General features: G+C 37.3%; 1 pseudogene; it reads left to right on the forward strand.

Annotated features, from left to right (window-relative positions):
- Positions 1-268: 268 nt before the first annotated feature.
- On the forward strand, positions 269-20,198 carry LOC136216851 (cytokinin dehydrogenase 3-like; annotated as a pseudogene).
- Positions 20,199-21,744: the final 1,546 nt, after the last annotated feature.

A 21,744-nucleotide genomic window follows, 5' to 3' on the forward strand; every position in this document is an offset into this window, starting at 1 on the left:
TCTCTACATAGGAAATCTTCTCAAGCTAAAAACTGAGGGAGCAAGGCTGAGAAGATCGGGAGATCAGGATAAAATTGACTATGCACACAACTTTTGCAAACCTGAGGGTCACTCAGGAGAAGTCTCAGCTTCATCAATGGGTCAGCACCAGAAGATGGCTCACTACTTGCTGACCTACTTCATCTACCCGAAGATCAACTGCACTACATCAGCAATAAATTTCGAGCAGTGCTTTATATGGCACATGCTGACGTACACCCCCATCAATATGCCGGTCTTTCTTGTTGCTGGGTTCCTTCGAAGCACTGGCACGATGCGGCTTGGATCACTCATCACCAGAATCCTCATTGACCATAAGGTTGATCTTGAAGGTGAGGAGAAAAATCGAGGATCTGAGATAACAGCTGCCTCACTGAGGGCATTAAAGTTTGGACAGCCCTTGAAGAAAGGTAAAGCTGCTGCTGTTGGTCAAGCTGAGGGAACTGCTGAGCCTAAGAAAGGGCGAAGGACTAAGGCCCCAGCTTCCCGCAAGAGGAAAACTGCTGAGACTCCTACCAAAAACGTTGAGTCTCCAGCAAAGAGGCAGAAGTCAGCTGGTAAGTCAGCTGAGAAAAGAAGCAGGCAAGGAGAGCCTGGAACTGAGGAAGCTACTGAGCAACCTCAGAAGAAGCAGAAGTCTTCAACACTGACTCCACTGAACGCCATACCTACGGACTTCATTATACCGGGTGACTCTCACTTCACCCAGTGTCAAAGTACAGAAGCTGAGCATGATGAACATGAGGTTCAACTAGATGATCACTTCATCTCTCAAGTTGAGGAAGAACTTGACGGTGACAGTACCGAAGAAGAAGAGGAAGAAGCCAGCGGTCAGGATGACGCTGAGGACTCTGAGGAAACAGCCAGTGAGATTGAGGTTGAGCATGCCGATACTGAGTTGGCTGCTGGAGTTGAGCAAGTACTCGACCAACACATGGATGATCCTGCTGAAGAGCAAGCTGACCAGCCTCATACTGAGCAACAAGAATCTTCCCCTTCTCACTCAGGAGAACCTGATCATACTGACACTCCACCTCGTAGAAGGCGAAAGTTGGTCAAGGCCAGTGAGAAGCTAGTCAGTGAACCTCCTGTGCAACTACCAACTCTTCCTGACTTTGTCGTCTCAAAGACAACTAAGGACCCTTCTGCCGTCAAACTCAAGTTTTTCAAACGCCAATCCACTTCCACCACATCGGCAGCATTAGAAAAGCAAGCCTCTATTTCTTCTCAATAGGAACATGCCGACCCCAATGCTTCTGCAACATCAACCAGTCAGGTTGAGCCGTCTACTGTTCATGCTATTTCCTCAAGCATGGTGCTGACTCCACACACCTCTGCCGTCAGCACAGACAGTATTCGCATTACACCTTCCGCAACTCAACTCTCTGCCGATCAATCAACTATCCCTAAAACTCAAGTGCAGATTAAGAATACTATTCCAGTCACTGACCTGGTAACTCCTTTCACTCCTCTTCCTTCCGGTCATACTGATATCCCTGAAGGTTCCCAAAGCCATCTGAATGCCACTGAGTCCGACAAAAAGATCATTGACTCAGTATAAGCATTAATCAGAGACCTTCAACATTCCACTTCTCCTGCTGCTAGCTCTTCAATTCTTGAGACCACCCAGCTTTCCCAGGTCACTCAGCTTCTCAATGAAGTTAAGGGACTCAAGGATCTGCTGAACGTCGTCTTATCCTTCCAAGCACAGCAAGCTAAGCAGGATTCAATTGCCAAGATGGCTGAGATCCAGCTGACAACCGTGCAACACCTGAACTCTCTCCATCAACAAGTCCAGAAATTGTCAGCTGTGAACACTGACTATGCCACTTCATCTGAAATCAAAATGCTCTTTGCTCAGCTTCATACTAAGCAACTTAAGACCAACGAGCAAATGGTGTCATACAGTCAGTGCTCAGTAGAGCAAATTGGTGAGGCTATAAGGTTGCTTAATCTGAATAAGAAAGAGATGGATACTGACGCAATGAAGCAGAACGAGATGATGACTCTCGCACAACAAACTTTCAACCACATTCGTCATAACAACATTCAACGTCAGTATTACGACACAGCTCTCTTAAAAACCTTCCACCAAGTCTTTGCTGGCCTTACTGAAGCTCTTATCTGGCAAGGCAAAGCTCAAGCGTTCAGCGTAAATATGCTCAGTGCTGCTGATCTCAAAGTACCCGACGAGGTCTCAGCTGATGGAGTTTCCATCTTTGATGGCGTAAATGAAAGCGCTGAGAAGCTTAAGGAGCTATCCCAAGAACTGACTCGAGCTGTATTAACAGATGCTTTCAGACTCCCTGAAGTTGACAAAACGGGGGAGAAAGAACATGCAGCAAGAGCTCAGCATGAGCGAAGTCAGTCATCGCACCACAAGAAAAAGAAATAGATAGGCTAGCCCAGTTTTAGACTGAGTCACTTGTAATCTAATTCTATTTGCCTTATCTATAAAAAATTTTGCTGTGTAATTACTGACTTCTATCTATATATCATATTTGCATCTCTTATTCAAATCTTGAGTTATGATATATGTTATTAAGTACTGAGTCATTATGTATCTTCAATTAAATCAGCTATGTTTAATACTTGTAACATTTATTGACTAAATGATATGCTGATAACATGTTTGACATTGACCTATGTGTTTATAAAATATTATGATAAGAACTCATTGAACAAAAAATTACTCAGCGCGCTCTATATGACTAAACCTTCCGCTTAATACTGAGTAAATAGAATATGTTGATATAGCTGACCTATATCTGAAAACTGACCTTAGACTTACTCATTTAAACCTTTAAATGTTTTGAGTAAAACTAAGTCAGTAGCTCAACCCTTACGGGGGAGTTTGCTCAATTATACTAGGTCAACTATTATGGGGGAGCTCATACTGAGTTCCTCGCTGAATAGTTTTGCCAACATCAAAATGGGGGAGTTTGTTGAAACACCTTTCCACATAATTTTGATTTGACAAAATTGTTTAAGTATAATTTAAAATACATATTCTAAACACACTAAGTTTAAATGCTTTGATTTATTCTACTAATGTGTTTGTTCAATGTTGAGTTAAAATTGTTATAAGACATAAGAATTAAAAGGCCCAAGCCCAATACGGAAGCCAAGGCCCAAGTCAAACAACTCAGTACAACTCGGCCCGCGTATGTCAAGACGTTGCCGTTTTGAACAAAACGCAACTCAGCATAAGGAAGGATCTAGAAGACCTTCGGGAACAACTTCAAGATGAAGCTGCTGAGTAGTCTCGACAAAGCGTACAAGACAGCAGCTGGCAAAGGAAAACTTCCAGACAAAGTATTTCCCCTTTGGGCAAAGTTCAGACGACACAGTATGCTGTCTAGTTGACTTTACCATAAAAGAAGAGATAGTCTGCTGAGCTGACCGAGGACAGAAGATACACAATTCTGATTGGCCGAGAGCTCTGAGCAAGTCAGGATGACAACGACATGTAGCCGTTTCCCTCCAACGGTTATTTCGAAATTCGAAATGACCGATGCCCAGACGTCTCTATAAATAGTGCCATCAGAAGCTTTAGTCAACACAGAACTTGATCAAGCCATTACGCTGACCAAATTTCTACAAGTTCTGCAAGCAAAGAAGCAAAGCAAAATCTTACACTACAATTCTTATATCTGTGTAAAAGTCTAGAGTGATTGTTTCAATCGTCTAAAGTGTCTTAGCAAATCTTTGTATAGGACAAAACACTTATCATTTCTAGAGATAGAAAGGAGAGGCTGAGTACTCGGTTTTAGTACTCAGCGAGAGATTAGGATTGAGTAGAGGTATAGAGGAAGGTACTCTTGTCATACTCAGTTGCTGATATTGTAAAAGGTTTGAGGCTCTACCTTTAAAGAGCTCAGTAGAGGATTCGAAATCTCGGAACGTGTTTCGGGGACAGGACGTAGGCTTAGAAGAAGCCGAACCTGGATAAATCTGCTGAGCGAAGTATTTCTTACCCTTAACTCCTTATTTATATTGCTTGCTTAAAATAACCAAAAACTGACCAAGTAAAGAGGTCAAGTTGAGTTGTGCGCGTTGAACGTCTGAGCTCAAGAATAGACTCTAAGTGCTATCTCCTGACTCAAGCTAAGAAACTGACCTAGTCACCAGTTAACTAAGCCAGTATCTTGCTGTTTACTCAGCACCGCTGTTAAAACCTTTTTCCTTAGAAAAACAAGTCTGCCCTAATTGCGAAAAAAAAGTTTAAATAGTTCCTAACCCCCCCTTGGAACTATACTTGCAACCTTACAAGGGACCAACAAGACCTTTGCCCCAGTGGCAAGGCTAGAGGCTATTAGGATTTTATGCGCTTATGCAAGCTATATGAACTTTAAACTGTTTCAAATGGATGTTAAGAGTGCATTCCTTAATGGAGTTATAAACGAGGAAGTTTATGTTAATCAACCTCCAGGGTTTGAGGATCCTAAATTCCCAAACCACGTTTACAAACTCAAAAAGGCTCTGTACGGCCTCAAGCAAGCACCACGTGCTTGGTATGAGAGGCTGACCAGTTTCCTGCTGACTAGAAACTATGTCAGGGGCAAAGCTGATACAACCTTATTCATTAAGAGAAAGGGTAAAGATACCCTGCTGGCTCAAATATATGTTGATGATATTATTTTCGGTGCTACTAATGAATCAATGTGCAAGGAATTTAGCAAGCAAATGCAGACTGAGTTTGAAATGTCGATGATGGGAGAACTCAACTTCTTCCTTGGACTTCAAATCAAACAAGGGAAAAATGGCATCTTCATCAGTCAAGCTAAATATGCCAAGGAGATATTGAAGAAATATGATCTTGAAAATTGCAAGCCAATATCCACTCCTATGGGCACTGACACTGTCCTCTGCGCTGACGAGAATGGTAAGTCGGTAGACAGCAAATTGTATCGAGGTATGATTGGCTCTCTACTTTACTTAACAGCAAGTAGACCGGACATTCAGTTCTCAGTATGCTACTGTGCTAGATATCAATCTAACCCTAAGGAATCTCATTACATAGCTGTAAAAAGAATCCTTAGATATTTGCAAAGCTCAGTGAACGTAGGTTTATGGTATCCCAACACTCATGGCTTTACACTCGTTGGATACACTGACGCTGACTATGGTCGAGACAAGCTAGAACGGAAAAGCACCTCTGGAGGATGTCATTTCTTAAGAAGCTGTCTTGTATCCTGGTTCAGTAAGAAGCAGGCGTCAGTAGCCTTGTCTACCACTGAAGCTGAGTACATTGCTGCTGGTCACTGTGTTGCTCAAGTCCTATGGATTAAGCAACAGCTTGAAGACTATGGTGTTCAAACAAAGACAATTGAGGTCAAATGCGACAACAAAAGTGCAATTGATCTATCAAAGAACCCAATTCAACACAGCAGAATGAAGCATGTCAGCATAAGACATCACTTCATTAGAGACCATGTTCTCAAGGGTGAGATAAAGCTGACCTACGTCCTAACGGATGAGCAGCTTGCGGATATCTTCACAAAGCCACTGGCTCGTGAACAGTTCAACATACTGAGAGAAGCCATTGGTATGTTTAATCCTCTTCAGTAAATTCATGTTCTAAATGTAAATTTATGCTGAGTGAATTACTACGCTGAATGATTTATGCAAATGCATGCTGAGTGATTGTTATGCTGAGTACTTAACGCAAAATATATATCAATACTGAGTAAATGTGCACACCGAGTAGTAATCTCAAACTGAGAAATCATCCTTTTATATACTACTGACCACTCAGAATATAAAACGCTTAGTATTCTAAACGCTGAGTGTTAGATCCGTTGCATTAAATGCAAAAGCACGTGAATAGCCACCTAGGATGACGTATGCGCCGAATGTGTCATAAAAGCCAGGATCTTTGTCGGTTGACAATCCCAAGGCAAAACTGACACATGGATTTGATAAGATCCACTCTTCACCGCTATAAATAATGGGTAAATCCCCATTTCTTATTTTCTTTACACTTACCGAATTCTCTGGCAAAGCATTCTCTCTCTCTCTAAGACTCTCAAAGCTTCCCAATCTTTTTCTGAAACAATGACTAGAGTTTCCATCAACATCTCCGGTGCCGATCACCCTAAGACCAGTTCCGATGAACCCTCCAGGAAAACTACTTCGCCTGAAACCACAAAGGTCACTACGCCGAGCAAAGGCAAAGCTGGCCAAGCTACCTCCTCTAAGGGAAAGCTGACCAAGGTCAGAACCTACACCAAAGTCTTCGAAGACGTTAGGGAATGGACAATAGACTTCTCACGATGGTTTTCTGAGGCCTTCGTGACATCCGAGCAACCCTTCTGCGAATGGATATCGAAGAATGGCTGGACCGAGCTGTTCTCCATTAGAGATCACACCTACCCTGACCTAGTAAGGGAGTTCTACCACAATCTCCGAGTTGCCAATGATAACCAGGACTATCTGGTAACTGTAGTAAAGGAAAAGACCATTTTTATAAACCCTACCTATCTTGCTAACTTGCTGAAGTTAAAGAATGAGGGAACAAAACTGAGGAGGTCTGGGGATCACGAAGGAACTGGGTACAATACCACCTTCTGCAAGCCCGCTGGCCACTCTGGAGAAATCTCCAGCACCTCAATGGGTCAGCACCAAAAGATGGCTCACTATCTGCTGACCTACTACATTTATCCCAAGATCAACTGCACCACCTCAGCAACGAATTTTGAGCAATGCTTCATATGGCATATGCTGACATACAAGCCGATCAACATGCCAGTATTCTTGATTGCTGGCTTCCAAAGGAGCACTGGAACTCTCAGGCTGGGATCGCTCATCACTAGAATCCTCTTAGATCATCAAATTGATCTATTTGGAGAAACTAAGGTTAGAGGATCTGAGATAACCACTGCTTCGCTCAGGGCTTTGAAGTTCAATCAGCCAGTAAAGAAAGGAAAAGCTACTGCTGAACAACAAGCTGAGGAAACAGCTCCAAAGCAAAGCAAAAGGACAAAGGCTCCAGCTGCCCGAAAGAGGAAAGTTGTTGGGACTCCTTCAAAGAAAGCTGAGCCTCAGGCCAAGAAGCCTAAGTCAGCTACTAAAAAAGGTCAGGAGAGACCTAAGTCAGCTGAGAAGAGGAGCAGGCAAGATGAGCCTGAAATTGAGGAAAGAATAGATGCTACTGAGCAACCTCAAAAGAAGCAGAAGGCTTCTGTGCTGACCCCTATTGATGCTATCCCTACTGACATCGTTGTTCCTGGTGATTCTCACTACACACAGTGTCAAGGAACTGAAGCTGAACATCAAGAAGATGATGTGCATCTGGATGATCAGTTCATTGCACAAGTTGAGGAAGAGTTAGATGGCGATGATGAAGAAGATGATCAGGAAGAAGAAGAAGAAGCAAGCGGTCAGGATGACGCTGAGGACACTGAGGAGACAGCTAGTGAAGAAGAAGCTGCTGACCTAACTAATACTGAGCTGGGTACAGATAAAGAACAAGAACAAGCTGACCAGCTTAATGCTGATCAAGAAGAAACTTCTCCCTCTCACTCAGGAGAGTCTATCCAAGCTGACACTCCTCCTCGCAGAAGAAGATTAGTTAAGGCAAGTCAGAAGTCTATCATTGACCTTCCTGTTCAAAAACCAATTGTCCCTGACTTTGTTATCCAGAAGCCGACCAAAGATCCTTCTACACTCAAGCTGAAATTTTTCAGAAAACAAACATCTTCTACTCCATCGACTTCTCTTGAAAAGCAAGCCTCTGTTTCTTCACCAAAGGAACACGCCGACTTGAATGCTTCCGCTAATTCTACAAGCCAAATGGAGCAAATTCCCGTCAATGCTGTTACTACAAGCATTGTGCTGACTCAGGATATTCCTGCTCCAGTCAGCACAGACAGCATTCGAATTACTTCCTCTCCAATCAACACTTCTGCCGATCAATCAGCTCTACCCGAGACTCAAGTGCAGATTGAAAACACACTTCCAGTCACTGACCATGTTATTCCTCTGACTCCTCTTCCAACCGGTCAAACTGAGGAAACTAGGCAAGTTAATGAAGGCTCTCTCAGCTACTTGCATGCCACCGAGTCTGGTAAAAGAATCATCAACTCGGTGCAAACATTAATTAAAGACCTTCATCAAACCACTCCACCTGTTGCTGGGTCTACTACTGTTGAGACAACTCAGCTCTCCCACGTAACTCAGCTTCTAAATGAAGTTAAGGGATTCAAGGATTTGCTGAGTGTCATAGTCTCCATTCAAGCACAGCAACCTAAGCATGATTCCATCATAAAGCTGGCTGAGCTCCAGCTGACAATAGTTCAACACCTCAACACTCTTCAAGGTCAAGTTCAGACCTTGTCGGCTGCGAACACGTGATATGCAACTTCTGATGAAGTCAAGATGCTCTTTGCTCAGCTTCACACTGAGCAAATCAATACCAACGAGCAAATGGTCTCCTATTCTCAATGCTCAATGGAGCAAATTGGAGAGGCTGTTCGATTGCTGAACCTGAAAAAACAAGAGATGGACACTGACGCCATGAAGAAAAATGAGATATTGTCTGTCACCAAACAAACCTTCAACCATGTACGTCACAGCAACATTCAGCGTCAATACTACGACTCATCCTTACTGAAGACATTTCATCAAGTCGTTGCTGGTCTGTCAGATGCACTTACCTGGATAGGTAAATCTCAAGCTTTCATAGTAAGCATGATCAGCGCTGCTAAACTCAATATACCCACAGAGGTCTCAGATGATGGAGTTGCTATCTTTGACGACGTCAATGAAAGCGCCGATAGACTTAAGGCGCTGTCCACGGAACTTACCAGAGCCGTCTTAACCGACGCCTTTAGGATTCCTCCACCCGATGCTGACAAAACGGGGGAGAAAGAACAAGCTAGAACACAACATGAGCCTAAGAAAAAGAAATAGAAATTCTAGGCTAGCTCAGTTATGCTAAGTTTGTAGTCTCTATGTTTATGCTTATCTTTTGTTGTATACGCTGACTACTTCTATTAATATCAATACTTGCATCTTTTTATCCAAAACCTGAGTTATGAGTTATTATATACGATGTTGAGTATTAAGTTATTATGTATCTTCAAGTACATCAACTATGTTTAATGCTTATAAAACTTATTGATCGTACCCAATGCTGATAACATGTTTGACATTGACTTATATGTTTATAAAACATTGTCTTATAAGACTCGTTGAACAACAAATTACTCAGCGCTCTCTGAATGTTAAAACTTCCGCTTAAACACTGAGTAAAATAGAATATGTTCCATGAGCTGACCTATATCTGAAAACTGACCTTAGACTTACTCGATTAAACCTTTAAATGTTTAGAGTAAAACTAAGTCAGTAGCTTAACCCTGACGGGGGAGTTTGCTAAGTTATATTAGGTCAACTATCATGGGGGAGCTCAATACTGAGTTCTTCACTAAATAGTTTTGCCAACATCAAAATGGGGGAGTTTGTTGAAACACCTTTCCACATAATTTTGATTTGACAAAATTGTTTAAGTGTAATTAAAAAATATTCTAAACACACTAAGTTTAAATGCTTTGATTTATTCTACTAATGTGTTTGTTCAATGTTGAGTTAAATTGTTTATAAGACACAAAGATTAAAAGGCCCAAAGCTCCAAAAAAAGAAGTCAAAAGCCCAAGTCAAACAGTTTAAGGCAACTCGGCCCGCGTATGTCAAAACACTGTCGTTATGTACAAAACGTAGCTCAGCGGAAGAAGGATCTAGAAGACCTTCGTGGAACAACTTCGGGACGAAGCTGCTGAGTTGATTCGACAAAGAGTACAAGACAGCAGCTGAGCAAGAACAACTTCCAGACAAAGTGTTTCCACTTTGGGTAAAGTTCAGAAGACACAGAATGCTGTCTAGTTGACCTTACCATAAATGTAGAGACATTCTGCCGAGCTGACCAAAAAGCTGACCGAGGACAGAAGATACTCAAATCTGATTGGCCGAGAGCTCTGAGCAAGACTGGATGACAACGACAGGAAGCCATTTCCCTCCAACGGTTATTTCGAAATTCGAAATGACCGATGCCTCAGACGTCTCTATAAATAGAGCCCTTCAGTTGCTTCATTCAACACAGAACTTGATCAAGCCATTACGCTGACCAAAATTCTACGCAAAGTTCTGCAAGAAAAAGCAAAGCAATCTTACACTAAATTTTATATCTTTTGTGTAAAAGTCTAGAGTGATTATTCAATCATCTAAGGTGTCTTAGCAATCGTTGTTTAGGATAAACACTTATCATTTCTAGAGATTAGAAAGGAGAGGCTGAGTACTCGGTTATAGTACTCAGCGAGAGATTAGGATTGAGTAGAGGTATAGAGGAAGGTACTCTTTTTATACTCAGTTTCTAAGATTGTAAAAGGTTTGATGCTCTACCGTTAAAGAGCTCAGTAGAGAATTCGAAATCTCGGAACGTGTTCCGGGGACAGGACGTAGGCTTGGAGGCCGAACCTGGATAAATCTGCTGAGTAACATATTTCTAACCTTAAACTTCTTTATATATTTATTGCTTGCTTAAACAAAAACTGACCAAGTAAAGAGGTCAAGCTGAGTTGTGCACATTGAATATCTGAGCTCAGGAATAGACTCTAAGTGCTATCTCCTGACTCAAGTAAAGAAACTGACCTAGTCACCAGTTGACTAAGCCAGTATCTTGCTATTCACTCAGCGCCGCTGTTAAAACCTTTTTTCTCACGAAAAAGAAGTCTGTCCTAACAAAAATTTTTAAATAGTTCCTAACCCCCCCTTGGAACTATACTTGTAACGTTATAAGGGACCAACAAGTCCATCCGGGCTTTTTCAATCCAATACTGAGCTCTTTAAAGGTAGAGCACAAACCGTTTATAAGGCAGTTGAATATGCAAGAGTACCTTCCTCTATTCGTCTACTCAACTCCTACTAAGTGCTATAACCGAACACCTAGATTTCTCTACCACTGAGTACTTAAAACCGAGTACTCAGCACCACTCTCTCAATTTTACAATTGATACAAACTTGTTCTTTCTAGATGAAGAACACTTTAGATGATTACAAAATCAATCTAGCTTTTACACAGAAATGGAAGTTTGGTGTAAGATCTTTTTCTTGTTTGAATGTGCTTTGTATCTTTTCTCTTTTTCTTGGCGAAAATCAGCTGTGATCCAAGCATGAACTTGTCCTTATATAGTTGAGATATGAAGGCACAATCATTTGAATCCGGAATTATCCGTTGGATTCAAACGGCTCTTTCTTGCGACATTGTTCTGGTCAGCTCCAGATTTGTAGGCTAATCCTGTCGTCTGAATTCTGCAGGCGTCAGGCTTGTCTTCTTCCGCAGGTGTGTCTTCGAGTGCCAATTTGTCTTTTAGCTAACGGACAGTTGACCCATGCATCTCGAAATTGACTCTGTGAGTAATTCCAAGGTTTCTATTATTGGTGCAGACAGTTGTCGGATCTTGTCTTCTAGCAAACGAATCATTCATGCTGTCCTGACGAACACTCAGCTTGACTTTATTGACGTTGCTTTTGTTCTTTGTTTCTGAGTCACTCTTACTCAACTTCCATGGTCAACTTCGTCTGCAAGCTTTAGTTTAGAGAAGGACTTCTCTTCTTTGATACTGAGTTGCGTTTCACTCAGTTTCTTTGGTCAGCTTCATCTTTAAATATTTGTTCTGAAGATGGCTTTTCTTCTGTTATGCTGAGTTGCACTCCACTCAGCTTGTGCTGTGGTCTCATACTGACTTCGTCCTGTCTTACTTTTTTATTCTGTTTTCATTTATACTTATACTCAATATTGAACAAACATATTAGTACAATTAAATCAAAGCACTTAAATTTAATTGCCCCTTAATCATGGATTAACTTAAATAATTTTGTAAAATCAAAATCATGTGGAAAGGTGTTTCAACAGATGGGTTGTGGCTTGATGTAATGAGTGATGTATATTGTTTAGGGAGGCCGGAAAATGGATGGATGATCGGAAATAATGTATCGAAAACGGAGGTTTACGCCGATCTCGGAGGAGGTCAGCTGTGGCTTGATGTGATGAATGATGTATTGAGTTTAGGGTATTCGCCTTATTCGTGGACGGATTATTTAGGTTTAACGGTTGGGGGAACGTTATCCAATGCTGGAATTAGTGGGCAAACTTTCAGATTTGGTCCTCAAATCAGCAATGTTCTTGAACTGGATGTTATCACTGGTATGTTCTTTTAACTCCAGAAGTTTTTAAATGTCACACCCGACCCTAGACGACCTCAATCGGCATCGGGCGTGAAATAGAAATATCATAATATTTACCAAGGACCTCAATATAGATTTACCAACTTCAATATATTACAATTGAAATACCAAAGTTCTAACCATAATTCTAACAATAAGCACCCAACTTCCAAACCTCGCCTAATCGGTTGGTAACCTTCTCTATATCCTGTACTTTCTCACCTAAAAACATTAAAACATTTAAAAACGTGAGACAAAAATCTCACTAAGAAACTATCAGCTATAAAAACCAACTTTACTTAACATAACTGTATATATACATTTATCAAAGGATTTAATCAAAACCTTATAGAATATACTCAAAACTTAAGTTCATAATATAGTCAAAGTAGTAAACCAAAACCATAAAAATATATAAGCTTGTATCCATTCTTGAGTTCAAAACCTTATAAAATATTGTAATCAAATAAGTGTTTTATCAAACCAACTCGTATTTAATCAAACGTAAAACCTTATATCAAAATCAAACATAACCGAAAACATAATCCAAATGAACTTAAAACATTGTATCCATCATCGAGTTTCTCCCATTAAGTATCAATCCATAACCACATATATAGTCGAGACGTCTCTTAACATTGCCTATCCCATATGGTCTTACCCAACACTTCTTTGCCATACCCAATAGGTCTTCAGACTGTGTACACAGGTCATGTCCCTCACTGAACATGGTCTTCAAATATAAAACCACCGATCCGGATAGCTCTCGATGGATATAAAATCATAAAATCATAACGTGCTCAAATTTCCTTTCACAATCAAATTCCAAACTATTTCATAACCATAAATCATGTGGCTTCAATTAGCCCTTTTGTATCATAAAAATCACATTTGGACTTCAATCCAAAATAATAACAATAATAACCGCAACCGAATTCTCAATCCAAAAACAATTCGTAGTAAATCATCAAATTCATTTTGTTCAATATCTATATACATTGAAACCGAAAACATATATGTATATATGTAAATCAACCAAATTAAGCCTTAAATCAACATAATCAAGTAAAATCTGAAATTCACATAGAAACATAATCAATAGCTTCATTTGAACCATAATTTCACAATAAAAAGCAAAATCGTGTGAAAACCCCCAATTTTACAAAATTCCTGCATAACCCTAAAATATCACTTTCTCAAAATCTTTGGTTATATATATCGATATACATAAAACTCAAAATATAGTTGATAGTTACTTACATTGGTCACTAATCGAAGAAAATACACCCGTTCAATTCGCCTCTAAATCCTGTCTAAGCCGTTTCCCCTCCAAACATTGCCGAAACTCAAAAACTCTTCGGTTAGGACTTAGATCTATGCATAAGGATGCTATGTTTCAAATTTCGAGTGATTCAGACGGTCGAATCTCCGTAAATCAAAGAAACGGTGGAGAAACGGTTCAGAGAAAACTGATGATAAATATGAAAGAAAAAGAAAAAGAAAAAAGGAAAGAACATTTATAATGATGATCGAGTACTCTGGATTTGGGAATATATATCCAACAACAACAACAACAACAAAGCCTTAGTCCCGAAATGATTCGGGGTCGGCTAACATGAACCATCATATAAAACCGTGAAAATCAAGTCGTGTCAGCGACACAGATTCGCTCCCTCCACTCCGTCCTATCCACTACCATATTTTCCTCAATTCCCAATAAACTCATATCACTCTCGATCACCCTCCTCCAAGTTTGCTTAGGTCTTCCCCTACCCCTCACCACTACATCCCTTTGCCACTCTTCGGTTCTCCTAACCGGTGCATCAAGCGCTCTACGTCTCACATGGCCAAACCACCTTAGTCGGTTTTCTCTCATTTTATTCTCAATAGATGTGACCCCTACTTTTGTCCTAATTATTTCATTACGCACCCGGTCCTTTCTCGTGTGACCACACATCCATCTCAACATACGCATCTCCGCCACCGACATCTTATGGAATATATATCCAAATCTGGAAAAAAATTAGTTTAATCCTCCATCTTTGTATAATCTTTACTTTTAATTTACACATAAAACCCTCAAATTAACCCCAAACTTTTCCTATAACACCAAATTAATATCACACACCCCATAATTATAATATATATTACTAAATTCTAGAAATTTAGACACGGACGTGACATTAAAACTTTCATGTTTCTATGTAATTTTACCATCTCTATGGGGACGCACTGCGTTATTTATAAGTCGGTATTGGCGAGTTTGAGCTCAACATTCTGCTTATGAACTGATTATGAGTTGTTCTGCGCGAAAAGATCGTTAATTCCGTTCATGAACTTCCCTTATAAATATTTGTAATTTTTTTAGCGCGTTACTACGAATTTTGAAATCCACATAACTAAATTTTATATAAAAGTACATTGTTTTACATTTTCTCTTTTATAAAAATATTATTATTAAAAAAATCAAACTAAGCTTTCTCACAAGAATATGTATGAACATTATAATCGAGCTTGTTCATGAACTTATAATCGAATCTGTTCGTGAGCTTTCGAGCTGAATTTAGTCGTGTTCAAGCTCGTCTTGTTTTTAAATCGAACCGAACACGATTTTGAGTTTTTATCGAATCGAATATTGAACCGCTCATGAGCAGCTTGACCCATTTACAACCTTAACCGGACCGATAATTTAATGACATGAATTAATTAGATTTTGGTTTGATTAATTCAGGAAAAGGGGAAGTGATTACATGTAATCCAAATCAGAATTCAGAATTATTCTATGGTGTTCTTGGTGGTTTAGGACAATTTGGTATTATTACTAGAGCAAGAGTTCCCTTAGCTCCAGCTCCCACAAGGGTAAGTATGTAATTACTCAAATTATTCATTCCACGTACACATTTTATTATATTTAATCCTAAAAATTAATATCACGTTTAAATTTAAGTGCTGGAAAAATAAGAATTGAATATTATAAATATCGAGAGTTTTAATGGTACAGATGTTTTGATAAATTCTAAAAATAATTTAAAAATATTACTTGATAATGTATTATTTAAAATATTTTGAACTAAAAATATAATATGTTTATTTTGTGTAAAATAGTTTATTAATAACTATCAATATTAATGTGAATATTTGACGCAAAATCAATATTAACATTCAACTACGATATTAAAACAAAAATATCAGATTTTGCTTAAATTCTTTTACTAGTATATGTTGTTCACTGAAAACATACACTTCAATTGTTTTCATCCATATAAATATGCTTAAATCGATAGGTTTTGCTTCATTTCTCCTAATCTTTTTTTTTATCGATACATTATCGGATCTTGAAGGAGGAAATTAGAATAAAAAGATGAAAGAACATTACAGTTCAAGTTTAGTGATAACATATCAATAAGAGAATTTAAGTAAATCCATTTTTTAATATTAGATTTTATCAGCTCGTATTTAAATTTTAATATTTGTATCGTGTAAATATTCAAATTTTTTAAATGAAAGGTTGGTTACCGAGGAGAGAAGCGAGAGCAACTAATCCCAACTAGGTTGGCACCAGTAGGCAGACGCAACCAACCCCAAACCAAATATATTAAAATAAGAAGAGAAAAAGAGTTTACAAAGAGAAGTGTAAATATTCAAATTGATATTGATAGTTATTAATAAATAATAATATTAATATTTTTATTAATAAATATCACTCATATTGAGACATTACATTAATTTTATTAACAATTTTCAATATCATGTGAATATTTTACACCATACTATTATTTAAATCTAAATATAAGTAATAAAATTTAATATTTTATTAACTCATATTTAAATTTTAATATTAGGGTATAGTGTAAAATAGTTATTAATAAAATATTTTTATTAGAAATAAGAATATTATATTTTTATTTAAAGTAAAATATATTAAAATAATATTGTTTTATTAAAAATGAAATAAGAGATAGAATGAGAAGCGAGAGTAATTAAGTTATAGTAGTGAATTTATTTAAATCTCTCGTTGTTCTGTTACGTAAAACTTAACAGGTTCGATGGGCACAAGTGCTTTTCAGTAATTTTACAGCTTATATTCAAGCTCAAGAAAATATTATCGCCATAAATGATAGAAAAGCAAGCAATGAAGTGAGTTATTTAGAAGGTGCAATTTTATTGGACAATGGTACCCCTAATAATTGGAGAACGAACTTCTTCCTACCCTCTAATGTTCCAAAAATCACTACCCTCACCAAGCAATACGGTGTCGTTTATAGTATGGAAGTTGCTATCAACTACGTTGGGCAATCTAAGAAGGCAATGAACAAGGTTAGTCCCTCGTACGACATCGTTTCATTCTTGGATGCTTGAAAAATCTCATTATACACAAATTTATAGGAAAAAATCCTAAGAATTTTTCAATTTTTATTTTTTTAGTTCATTAAACCTTTGATATTTTGGTTCGATACATTAAGTTTACAATCTTTTAAATCTTTGTCACATTTAACTTTTGATGACCAAAATTGATTTTAACGTAAAATTCAGTTAACATAGTGTTATTCATTTCATTTACGTTCAAATTTTATATTTTTCACAATTTGAAAGCATTTTTTTGATATGTGTAAGGTGGCTATAGAAAAACGGTAAAAATCATATTTCAAACTGTAAGAAATATTATTTTAAACACAGATTAATGTTTTTTTTAACTGAATTAGATGTTTGCAACTAACTAATTTGAAAAAGAATGACTTAATACGGTAAAAAATAAAAGATTAAAGCCTTAATGTATCTAAATAATAGATCAATAAGTTGATGAATAAAAAAATAAAAAATCAAAGAGCTCGGGATACTTTTTGCTAAAAAATTATTAGAATATTCGCCTAGAACGAAAAAGAATTTTGTGTCATGTTGGATGAGTTTATTGAAAGATAAGCGAAATTCAGTAACCTTTAAAATAAATCTTAATTTGATTTTTACTGCATGAGAAATATCTAGTTAATATGACGTCGTATTTTTGTGTGTGCATAGAGAATGAAGCAGTTTTATGGAATGCTCGGTACTGTACCAGAATATAGTTTTGAGAATGACGTCTTATCGGGAATTTTTAACCAGAGTCCCGCCGATGGATCCTAATTCTCAAGCTCATCCATGGCTTCATTTCTTCGTACCGAAATCAGGAATTTCAGCTTTGGAGCACGGTGTTATAAGGAATATTATCCTTAAACGAAATATTACTATTGATACTGTGCTTTTCTACCCTATCATCAAACACAAGTAGACATTATACTAAATAACTAATAACTAATTTAATTTAATTGATTTTAATTATGTATAAAACTCATTGAAATATTGACGTGTAACAATAATTGATTATATATGATCAGGATCGAGCCGGTTCTAGTGGGTTTGCTTTTTTTTTTTTTTGGTAGAAAAGGAAAAGAAAAACGAATAACAACAAACTACCCAGGAATTAGCCTAGGGAAGCTAACCCCAATCCTATCTTCTAAGAGAAGATGAGAGATGAAACTAGGGGAAACAGGAAGGGTAGTAACGCCTAACGTCCCTTCATGGCCCGCCGCCGCCAAGCGATCAGCAACACGATTCTACTCTCTAAAAATGTGTCTGAACTCTACGAACTCAAAGGAGGAGCAAAGCCTTATAATAGCTTTGATGAGGTTGCGACTGTTAAGACCCATAGAATGATTCTCAGAAATCATTTTGATTGCTTCCAAATTATCAGACTCCACAGAGAGCCTCTTAACACCCAGCCTTTTAGCAAGATTGATTCCAGTAAGAATAGCCCAGAGCTCCGCAGAAAAGGAAGAACCCAACCCTAAATTCTGGGAGAACCCAGAAAGCCAGACGCCCCCTACATCTCTAAGCACACCTCCAGCCGCAATCTTACCGTTACTGAGGCAGGAACCATCAGTATTCAGCTTCACAACCCCCTCTCTTGACCTGCTCCATCCCACGAGATGGACATCACAACACTGAGAGGCTCTGGCAAGGGACTCTCCTTTGAAACTATCGATAATAGAGAAAAGTTTTTTCGAGAAGAAATCAGCTAAGTTTGTCATAAAAACAGTTTTATCTCCAAAAATCTCCTCGTTTCTAGTGGGTTTGCTTTAAAAATCACATATCCAACGTCAGTTTAATCAGCTGTTAATTTAGGGGATTTTGACCAGGTTGGACTCGGACTTTAAAATTAATACACAAGTCAACCTCAATAAATTCACCTAAAAAATATATATATTTTATAAAAAAACAAGTATGTATTTAATAAATTTATATTTAAAACTAAATATTTAATATATAAATATATAATTTTAATAACTAATATTAATAGGACGAACTGATTTGTCCAATTTTTATAGATCTCGAGCCCGCTCTAAAAATAAATGAGTTTTTGTGGGCCTAGATCAGCCCGAGCCTTCATTGTACATGCCTAGCCCATTGAATGTAGACCTGTGCGATGGAGACCGATACCCAAACCTATGAACCGAATTTTCATACCAACATGAAGTTACGTGTCACGTGATACTTTCTAAAGCCACAATTTTTTTAGAAGAAAAAAAAACAATATCTTTTAGGATAAAAGACTTAGTTGAGATCAATTGTTTTTCTGTCACGTGGATAGGGCTGTAAATGAGCCGAGCCGCTCATGAGCGGCTCGGTGATCGGCTCGATAAAAGCTCGGCTCGATTTGTAAATGAGCCGCTTGTGAACACGATTTACTGGCTCGGTTCTCAAACGAGCCGAGCTTGAACAGGTCAAAACTCGGCTCGAAAGCTTGCGAGCAGGCTCGATTAGAACATTTATGAACAAATTTTAGTTTTGTAGAAAACTATATAGTTTTGTGTTAGTTCACAAATATCTAAACTTAATATTATTTCATTTGCTATTTGATGAGTTCGTTCACAAACATAATAAATGAGCAATAGACGAACTATTTGTAAGTATCTTGTTTATTTATTCACGAACTTTGCTTGTGAGCTTGTTTATGTACACAATTAAAGATTATTTGCGAGCAAACGATTTACTCACAAACAATTCATTGTTAGATAATGAACCAATTCCAAAGAGGATTTTGGGCTCGAAACAAGCTCGAAGCTCGGCTCAAGCTCGTTGAGCAAGCCAAAGCTCGACTCGGACTCGACTCGTTAATTTTAAAGTAAGCTTGGTTCGGGCTCGAGCTCATTAATTTTATAGCGAGCCGAACTTGAACAGGCCAAAGTTTGGCTCGACTTGGCTCGATTACAGCCCTTGACGTGAATAGTCTGATAATTTTTTGTATACAAATTAGGATTAATTTTATTTACATTAAATTTGAAATCCAATAATTTATTACGACAAAATTCAATAATTCAATCATCTCAAATATATGATATAATATCAAATTATTAACCCGATAAAATTTACCGGATTTACAGTAAAATTTCTCACAAAATACTCAATAACAAACATTTATATTATATATTAATGTTTTCTAAATAAATATTGCAGATGGGATGATAGAATGTCAGCAATGGTGCCAGATGAAGAGATTTTTTACACTCTAGAGTTTTTAGTGGAAACTGGAGCTGACAGTTTACAGGTACGGTATTTTTATATCAAATAAATTGCAATACACGAGATATGAAATTTTTATATTATTTAAATTAAAAAAATTATAATTGGAATTTTTTACTTTTGAATAATTTCAAAATTCTATTATATTTAAATTAACAGCCCAATTAATTACATTTACAGGAGTATGAAGATCAAAATCAAGAAATTTTGGATTTCTTTGATGAAGCTGGAATTAATGGAAAGAGGCATCTGAGGAAACAAGCAAATAAAGAAGGTTGTATCAAACATTTTTTCCAAAATGGCAAACTTTTCAACAGAGAAAATTTCAGTTTGATCCTAAAAATATTCTCTCACCGGGACAAAGAATTTTTAACCATTAAAGTTTACATAAGATCTTTTTTTTTTTCTTCAAGTAAATTAGATGTTGTAGATCTTTTGAAGCGAAAATGAAATTATAAGTGTGTCAACTGGACTTTAAAATGCGTTGAATTTAACTTTTAAACGATTGTTAGATTGTTAGGAATAAAGAGGATCGAATAATTTCTTAGGGTTTGAATTATCAAAAAGTTAAGTAAAAAAAATAAGAAAATTGCGAGAAGGTCACAAAACTGTAAGAAAACTGTATAAAAGTAAAGGAAAATACAAAGTAATGTACTGAAAAGAAAAGTGCAGACATTCAGGGTTGAAAGTAAAATTTGTAAAGTTTTGACTTGATTTTTGGATTTGTTGGTTGGAGCTAAAAATTACGAGCAATTCATCTTTTTATAAACTTCAATACTTGATAAGCATCCTTCCATGATGCCCGCTGTTGGAGTAACTATACCCATAGAAATTCTATTATGGTTTCGGTTCATTGGACCTTGCCAATAGAAACATGACAATTGTACATTTTCTTTTCTTGCACCAATCACCTCCTAATGAGATAGCATGATTCTATTTTTTCATTGATTGGGGTCCATTGCACCCGGTCCACCGTAGAAGTTCTTCTATACCCATAACCTTCTTACATGTTTTTTTTATAAGAAGAATACGAAATTTATTTAGAAGAAGTATTACAATCCTTCAACAAAGACTCATCCAGTCAACTAGGAAAAATAAAACTATAAGAATCTATACATAATATAAAACAGTAACGATGAAGCTGATGTGTCACTTCCTCCTTTTTTAGTGATAAAAAATAATATATAATATATTAATTTTAATTATCTTATTATATTTATCTATAAAAAGATTATTTTATCCGTACTATATTTAAGAGGTCTATAGAATTTAAATTAATCCCTAAAATCTCTCTAATTCGCTGCATATATATATAACAGTAATGATGGCTGATTTGTAACTTCCTCCTTTTTTTATGATAAAAATATAATATAATATATAATATATTAATTTTAACTATATTATTATATTTATTTATAAAAAGATTATTTTAATCGTACTATATCTAAGAGTTCTACAGAATTTAAATTAATCCCTAAAATCTCTCTAATTCTTTGCATATCTATCTATACATAATATAAAACAGTAACGATGAAGTTGAGATGTCACTTCCTCCTTTTTTAGTGATAAAAAATATAATATAATATATAATATATTAATTTTAATTATATTATTATATTTATCTATATTAAAGTATATATCGTATAAAAAAAACTATTCTCTTTCTCTCTTGCTCTGCTAGGGTTTCATGGTGAGAGATAACCGGGTGAGAGAGAGGTCGTCGGAAAGGGTGGCAGTTGGTGAGGGAGGGGGACGGTTTAGGGCGGATCGGGAGATAGGGATGGGGGGAGGCGGCGATAGGGGGTCGGAAGAGGAAAAGGAATGGAGAGGAAGGAGATCGGAGGCGGTGAGGGGATTAAGTGGTTCGTTGGTGGGTGGCGATGGCCCTTACCATCGTTCGGTTTTGCAGGGAGGAGAGGGCGTGTG

The sequence above is a fragment of the Euphorbia lathyris genome, chromosome 1 (assembly GCF_963576675.1).
Source record: "Euphorbia lathyris chromosome 1, ddEupLath1.1, whole genome shotgun sequence".
Taxonomy (NCBI): domain Eukaryota; kingdom Viridiplantae; phylum Streptophyta; class Magnoliopsida; order Malpighiales; family Euphorbiaceae; genus Euphorbia; species Euphorbia lathyris.